Raw genomic sequence first — 8591 nt, 5'->3', positions numbered from 1 at the left:
ACAAAGCAAAAAACCAACAGCAACAAAATAAAAACCATCAATGAACCAAACAAAAACAAAAGCCAAACTCAGTGAGTGGATGAGTGGATTTGGCATCACCTATAAGATGGGAACACATCTCTCGGTGTGTCTTAAGGCATTTCCAGAAGGAAATTCCAGGTTAAGTGGTCACAGTGACAGAGTTTCAGCTAGGATACTCTCTGACTTCCTGAGCCATGACAGACTCTGGAAGGGCAGACCACCCAACACCCAACACCCAACACCAAGACAACCCCAGCCAGAATCCCGACATTCCGTGCAGTGTGCTATTATGCCAGTGTCACCACAAATTAGTGAAATCCACTACTATTCTTCAGAGTCAGTGTAGGAGACCGGCACGGCCAGGTTTGCACTGTGCTGGTCGAGCCAAAGGAGGGACTGCAGCCACTTCCAGGGAAAGAGAAATGACTGCTTGTCTGGGTCTCCTGAGCTTTGTCCCCATTTGTTGCACAATCGAACTTCTCTTGGGGAGACCAAAAACCACACAACTACTCACCCCAGATAGGGAGTCCACGGCAGACCAGAGTCTAGTCGGTGAACCAATGAGTCTTATTGGGGTGACTTACAAGAGCAGAAATGGCCCAAAGGTGCTGTGGGACAATGGTCTTGCACCCTGTAAAGGATTGTCAGTTGTATTGGTTTAATAAAATGCTGATTGGCCAATAGCCAGGCAGGAAGTATAGATGGGGCCACCAAAACAGGAGAATTTTGGGAAGATGAAAGATTCAGTCTGCAGTTGTCATCCGGACACAGAGGAAACAAGATGAGAGAATGCCTCGCTGATAAAAGGTACCAAGCCATGTGGCTAACACAGACAAGAATTATGGGTTAATGTAGAGGGCCACAGCCACATTCTCCATCATCAAGATGGCGCTGACATCCGGCTTCACCGCCAGGTGAACACACATGTGCTCGGTAATTTCCCACTGCTGTCCCGCCTACTCCCGAGGCATCACCTGGGACTGGGAGCAGCGGACCAATCCAAGAGTGACACGTCCGAAGCAGGGTCTGTTTCATATATAAGGGATGGCTTCCTTCATATCTTGGTCTCCGCCATGTTGGCTGATGCTCGCTCTCCCAAGGGGCATTAAAGCTATTTCTGCAGTAGGATCCTGTGTCCCGCGTGGTTCTTGCAGGCGAGAGGAAGCGCGGAACGACAGTTAATGTTAGATGTAAGAGTTAGTTAATAAGGAAGCCTGAGCTAATTGGCCAACCAGATTATAATTAATGTAGACCTCTGTGTGTTTCTTTCGGACTGAACGACTATGGGACTGGGTGGGACAGAAACCTCTGTCAACACAAAGGCAGTTTCATCAACAAATACCCCAGCATGGGTGACAGCTCACAAAAGCGGGGACCCTGGAGGACCCTGCAGGTAGCTCAGCAGCTTGGAGAGTGTCCTTTCTAAGTGACTACGCTCTCCCAGGCAGCTCTGCTGGTTTCTGCCTCTCCCAGGCAGCTAGTTTTGTCTCAGAGTCTTGGTCTTTATTTTTATTTTTATTTATTTATTTATTTATTTATTTTGCAGCTCAGCTCCATGGGTCCCAGATGGACACTCAGCTTCTATTGTTTCCTCTGGCAGTGAGAGTTCTGGTGAATTTGGCCGGTTTTAGGGACTTCCTGAAGCTATTTTGAGTTGTATTACCTTCCTGCATAAGGTGCTTCCTTGCAGGGTGGACCATTTCAATCTCAGTGGAAACAGCTACACATCCGTTGCATGAGCTGGACTTTGCTTTCTGCCTAGAGTTCCCTGAGGCTTTAACGAATCTTGACTTTCCATCTCCCTTATTGGGAAGGATGTCTTCTTACCTAATGGTGTTTGAGTAACGCATGCATTCTTCAGTACACAGACCTGCGAGCCTGTGGTTGGTTTTCACAGCGGTAATTTGTTTGATATTGACAAATGTTAAATATGCATGTGGGGGTTAAGGGACCATCTGGAGCAAGATTCAGGGAGACCTAGGGACCCATTAGAGATGGGGCACAAAACTGACTAAATTAGGTTGCAGTGAGAGCTCAAACATTAAAGCACTTGCTTGTAGGCATTAGGACTTTGAGTTGACGCCCCAGCACCCACAGGAAAATGACTGTGCGTGATGCCATTTTCGTAACACCAACACTGGGAGTCAGAGAAAGATGGAGTCTTGGGTTTCAGTGGCCAGACAGCCTAGCCTGCTCCACAGAGATCCAGGTCAGTGAAAGAATGTCTTGAAAAGAAAACATGGGCTAACCCCTCTGTCTTACACACACACACACACACACACACACACACACACACACACACACACACAAATAGAAAGAAATTGACTAAATCTTTTGCTGCGGCTAAGGTAGGCAGGTCTATTTTGGCACAGTTTGAGAGGATTCAGCTCATGATTGGTTATCTACATGTTCCTGGGCCTGTAGTTAGACAAGTCGAAGTTACAGCCCATCCTGGAAGGGAAGCCCAGGTGTCAGGAAGTGGGATGGCTGGTCCCCTGGCTCCTGCAGCCAGGGAGCACTGATGGATGGATGCTGGTGCTCGGTTCCCCTTCTCCTCATTTCTTTGCTTTGGCCCCCACAGCATAGAACGGTGCTGCCACATTCAGGGCGTGTCTTTCCTTTAGTTAAACAGCTCTGGAAACAGACACGGCTGGAACGTTTGTTTCTGTGTTTTTATTTAAAATCCCATCAAGTTGACACTTGGGATGTACCATCTCTTTAGGCTATACTCTACCACTGAACTAAACTCTCGGCCTGAAAAGGTGATGCTGGCAATGGTGCAAAAGACAGGGCAGATAACACACGGGAAACACGTGCAATAGCCTCGTATCTCCTTCCATGTTAGAGATGGTTTCTGTGTCTTCAATGTGCCCCCACCACTCTGCGACAGTAACACAGATGCCGTGCTCGGGGAAAGTTGCTTTATCCGATCATCAACGAAGAGGCCTACACACTCCTCGAGGATATTTTTATTAATCCGATGAAAGAGATCCCTATGCTAAAGTTGTCTTCATGGGCTGCTAAAATTAGAAGGCGCTAATCTTGACATTGGCAGCTTCAGGGAGGAGTGTTTGAAGACGGGATGTCTGGGAAGGACACGGGCTGGAGCTCGTTCTCCACGCTTCCTCGCCGCATCTCAGCTCATTTGGTCCCGGTGTCGTGAGCGATTTGTAAATTCTGGGGTTTCCCATGTGTGGCATTGTTTTTGCGATCTTGTGCTTAGCTAAAAATGCTTCTCATAGCAATGCCGAGCCTGGTGATGCGTGGTGCGTTTGGAAAGAGAATAAAGGACAAATTCTGCTGCCCGCCTGTGCGGCAGGCTTCACCAACTAATTAAATCCATGGTGCTTTCTGGCCTTATGGAGACTTCGTGCAATCCAGTCTGGGATCCTGTCACATCCAGAAGATCTGTTGCTGTCCAGGTTTCCATGGCAGCTAAATTTTTTTCCCTTTTTTTTGTGAAATTATCCTCAGCCCTTGGCGTCAGCTAGCCACATAAGTGGGTGTATTATCAGCTTAATGAAGGGGCCCGTTCTGCAGGCGTCTTCCTGTGCTGTCAGGTAAGTGACTCGCCACATGCTGCGGTGTGTTCCGTCGTATTCTCGGGATCCATCTGGAGATGTCTCACAAAGCTGGGTGGTTGTGTGCCAGAGAACTCCCCACTGCCTCTGAAGAAGGAGCACCTCCTCTTTGCTCTCACGTGGTACATATCACAACACCCTGTTCAGCCCGTCCCAGGCTCCACACACAAGGGGCAGCAGTGTGGTCATCTACCTGATAGCTGCCTTCTGTACAGTGGTTCGTCTCTCACATCCATGGCTACAATGTAACATTCTCTGGGATGAGTAGCAAGCTCTCATGATAAACGTGTTTATTCGGTTCCAATGGAGCTGCGGCTACAGCTGTCCCTACACATGCCACCCATGCTGTAGGCTGTTTATGTTTCTTCTTTATAGCGTGATTCTTCACATGGACCCCAAGAAGAAACCAGTAATCTGTTCTCTGCTTCTAAGGCCCTTCTCTACCCGTGCACTTCCCAGTGAGGCTGTCTGGACACCATGCCATGGCCACGAGGAGTTATACGCCATGCCAACATTAGTCTCCACTCTGTGTGTAGCCTTCTGGCACCTAACTCCAGCCCATGGAAACTTTACTCTTCAAGATTAGAGGCCATAATCCCTGCCAGAGATACTCACCTTTGGGAAAAAATTGTGTGTGTGTGTATATGTGTGTGTGTGTGTGTGTGTGTGTATGTGTGTGTGTGTGTGTTGTGTGTGAGGGTGGGCCTTGAGGTGAATGTTGGGTATCTTCCCTCATTACTCTTCACCTCATTTTTTTTTTTCAGACAAGGACTCTCCATGAACCTGGAGCATATCAACCTGGCTAGGCTGGAGGCTCGGCTGGAGCTCCAGGGGTCCTTGTCTCCATTCACTAGTTCTGGAATTACTTCAGTGTGCGTCCAGTTTTATGTGGGTGTTGGGATCCTTGCACAGCGAGTACTTTACTGACTGAACCATCTCAAGACTCAGTTAAAGCCATTTTCATGGAGCGTAAGACACGTCAGGTGATCGTTTAACCGAAACACACACACACACACACACACACACACAGAGAGAGAGAGAGAGAGAGAGAGAGAGGGAGAGAGAGAGAGAGAGAGAGCGCGCGCTAAGGTAGGAACGTGAGAGTCATAGTTTTTTTATTAGCTAAAATAATGGCAAATCTAGGTTTGTGATTGTCGACCGCAGCTCCTTCCACACTTTCCCTAGAGGCGCCCAGAGCTGCCCAGCCCGGTTCTTGGGTGGAGATGACCAGCTGATTACCCATCACCCTGACCGTCAGCTCTGCTCTGTGACCTAGGGTGGGTGTGAACTTTAATTCACACACACCAGAGACAACTGTGATTGACTAAGGAAGTCTTTTTAGTTAAATGATTTCTTTTCCTCCTCCCTAAACCACATCCCAAGCCGAGTTCCGTGGCCCGGGTTGAACTTTCTGCAATTGCCTCGAACAACGGAGGTGGAAGAGGCACTGTGACGTTTACTCCATCTCTGAATCTGCAGCTCCGTTAAGCGAAACAATATAAACCCTGCAAGATGAGGAGGCTAAAAATAAAAAGAGGGAAACCCGACAACAAAGAGAGGACACCCACCCGCTCTCTCCTCTGCTCAAGGTGGAATGCAAGAAGCTAGCAGGGCAGGGGATGGTATAATAGCGGTGCACTCTCCCAGAGACGGTCCCTGTGTGCACCCGTGGGCATCCCACTTCCTTCCTGTCCCAGGTGTCTCTTTCCTGCCACCTCTTCTGGTCTGCAGGTCAGGAGAAAGGTGTTGGGCAATGTGGATTTTTTATACATTGACTTCAACACACTAGATATACAAAGTGAAGGGCAAGCTGAGAAGACTTAACTGTGTCTGTTTAATTATTCCATTTGTCATGTTCTGGTTTTAAGTGAAGGCTTGGGAGCTGCCTTGTTTCCGTGCGCCAGGTGGCCGGGCTCAGGCACATCCATGAGCCAGGCTTCTTCCAAAGTCACTCCTGTTATCCATCCCGGTTGTCTATAAATAGCATCCCTTTGAGGATTGTTGAAATAATTTGTTGCTATAATTATAGTGACATTTCTAGCATGTTATAATCATATAAAATGGCACAAATAAAGGGATGCTATTTTTGACTAATTTATTTTTTTTTTCCGATTCCATTTGCGTTTCGTGCAATGGAAGAAAAGGTTAGAAACACACTTGCTTCGAGAAGGAGCCATGCTTGGATGGAAGAGAAGAAAGGCACAGAAAATCAAGAGAACTTCCCTAAAAAGAAAGAGAGCTGGAGACTTTGAAGTTGACACGGTTTTAGCAGAAAGGAACACAAAGCATGAGGAGGCGTCCCTGAAGTCCAATTCCCCACAAACAAGAGACGCGAAGACACATGATGACACTGTTCCTGCCGCTGGCCACCCAGCAAAAGTCGTTTAGATTTGTCATAGGCTTTTCCATTTCCAACGACAGGATGCTAGCTGGGAGTGATGGACGTCTGCAAAGAAACATCCAAGATGACTGTGCCGTGAGACTCTCCGAGAAGTCGGTTCTGAGTTGACAGGAGCTCCATTGTTTTCAAACATCTGGCCGGTGAGAGTTTCACCGTGAGTGGACAGCACCAGCCGGTGCGCAACAGCTCAGCTTGTGGACCCTGCCAAGCTGACCAACGCTTTCACACTTCTCCTTGGGTTGCCAAGGGTGGGGCTGGGGCTGTAACTCAGCTTCCAGCATGCTCAAAGCCCTGGGTTTCAGGCTCAGCACGGACTTAATGGGATGTATTGATGTCTGTCTGTAATCTGGGCTTGCAATTGGGTGATGAAGGCAGGAGGATCAGAAGTTCAGGTCATCCGTTGAGTTTGAGACCAACCTGGGTGACATGAGAATCTGTCTAGAAACAAACAATGTGCTCAAGGGTAGGAGGCACACAGAGTCCACACAAGCCATTCTAGCTGGTAACATTAAGAGTGTCAGGGAGTTTATTCTGGGTGCAGTTCTCTTTCTTCAAAATGCTCAGGGCTGGGGTGTACTCTTAGGATGGGGCCAATAGCACCAGCAGCGAAGTGGATTGGTACAATTACAGCTTTCTTAGCTCTGATCAGGGCTAACTTGTTATACAATCTGGTGCGTTCTTTCTCCGATGACTGTATAGCCTCAAAGATGGAGGTCTTGCCTAAATTTGGCATTTCTACATTCCAGGTTCTTGGCCAAGCCAGGTGTGGAGCAAACTGAATGAATGGGGGAGCGGGGGTGGAACAGGAGGACTTCAGGTGAACCTGGCATTGCGGTTGGCAACTTTGGTAAGCTTATGCGAGATTTCTACTTTTTGGAGCCTCAAGTTCTTCCTTCCTTCCTTCCTTCCTTCCTTCCTTCCTTCCTTCCTTCCTTCCCTCCCTCCCTTCTCTTCCTCCCTCCCCTCTTCCTCCTCCTTCTCCCCCCTCCTTTTTTAACTACAAAATGTTTGTTTGACCCGGAAGCTGTTAAAGACCCCCAGTCCTAGGAGACACAAACAGAGTATCAAACAGGGCTCTTCCAGCACCTCAGTCCTGAGACCTGACAGCTTAAACTCTTCGTGAGGTGTAATGTTCCCTGGGTACAGTGGTGTAGATCAGAAGTAGACCCTGGAGTCTCCCTATAACGAGCCCTCTGCTTCTCCTTGTCCTGTGCTATTGGACATGAGGACCTGCCAATCAGAATCTGCTTGTGTACGCTGTGATCTGTTGGCTTGGGGAGAGGGGAGCCAGGTTAAGGTGGCTAGAATGGGTAGAGAGGCATTTATATAGCCAAGTAGAATGAGCAAATGGAAAGTTCTGGAAATTCCCAGTCCACGTTGAAGAATGACACCCATGGCCTTGAGTTCCAGAGGTAGACTGTATTCTAGGAGTAAGGAGACTTTCTTGCCTCCTCTTCTGAATGAGGCACAGGTTTAATTAATTTTCTTATCTGCAGTGGAAAGCCCAGGTAACACACACAACTGTTGTCAATAATTAAACTTTTGTTTGAAGAGGGTCTCATTATCCCAGCTTGGTGGACAACTCACCATAGAGCCAAAGATGGCCTTGTTTGCCCGACCCACCGCCACTCGGCTTTTACCCCTGGAGTACTGGGCTCAGAGTCCTAGACTGACTCTCTTGTGTTTTGTGGAACCGGGACCCAGGGCCTTGCACCTGCTAGGCAGCTACTCCCCCGCTGAACTTCTCTGTCAATAATTAAATGACTGGAATTTTCTAGCCCACATTCCAGAAACCCCAGGCAGTTTCACTAGACCTCTCCCAGGACCAAACACCAAACTAAAGCAGTCTTTGTGTTTCTCCCCAGGGGAACCCCACAAAGCTGGCCAGACGGACAGCCTCTGGATGGGTGAGCCAACAATCCACTCGTACACACTTGTGCTGGCCAGGTTGGCCCCAGCTGCTCTCGACCTCCACTGTGTTCCAAGAACACGAAGGCTCAGCGCTTCCTGCACCTGTCCCAGACTCCCCGACTGGAGAAATGTCACCTCTCCGCTGGACATCAGTGCTAGCCCGTCTACTCTGGGGCTCCTCTGGGCTGCCCGGTCCTTCTTGTCACGCACATCCTGACTTCACATTTCCTTTCTTGATCTCATTGAGAAATGAGAAATTGGGTTACTGGCTACCTAATTCCATTTGCTCATTATTCCTCAGAAATCTGAGTCCTGGGGAGGGAGTGTAATGGAGAAGTCTGAAGACAGGCAGGCTACGGTGGCCGTGCCATTTTGAATAAATTTCCGTTCCTCCTGATTTGCAAATCTAGAAGCAAACTGCCAGGATTTTCTGGGGGATCGTCGCCTTCCCAGAAGGGAAGTATCAATGTCTCAAGTCCTACCAGGCATGCTCTTCGCAGCAGTGGTGTGAGCTTGCTCATACATGGACTTTCTCTTGGTTTTGTGGTGCATGTCTTACAGTTTCAATTAAATGAACATTAAACAAGAGGCACCCTACAGGTGGATGAGGGGATGGGAGGCATTCCAACCTTTAAGCTGGAAAACTTGGAGTCCGTAGGCCTTTGTTTTCTACTGAA

At 48.4% G+C, this 8591-nt stretch overlaps 1 long non-coding RNA gene across 1 annotated transcript; it reads left to right on the top strand.

Moving 5' to 3' along the window:
• Window positions 1-3086: 3086 nt before the first annotated feature.
• On the top strand, window positions 3087-8319 carry LOC146890240 (uncharacterized). Its single transcript, XR_014999131.2, has 3 exons — window positions 3087-3581; window positions 6750-6850; window positions 7869-8319. It is a non-coding gene; the product is annotated as an uncharacterized LOC146890240 (long non-coding RNA).
• The last annotated feature ends 272 nt before the right edge of the window (window positions 8320-8591 follow it).

This window comes from Myodes glareolus, chromosome 22, assembly GCF_982192425.1.
Source record: "Myodes glareolus chromosome 22, mMyoGla1.1, whole genome shotgun sequence".
Classification (NCBI taxonomy): Eukaryota; Metazoa; Chordata; class Mammalia; order Rodentia; family Cricetidae; genus Myodes; species Myodes glareolus.
The sequence above is the reverse complement of the archived record's forward strand: the minus strand, read 5'-3'. Positions and strand labels throughout refer to the sequence as shown.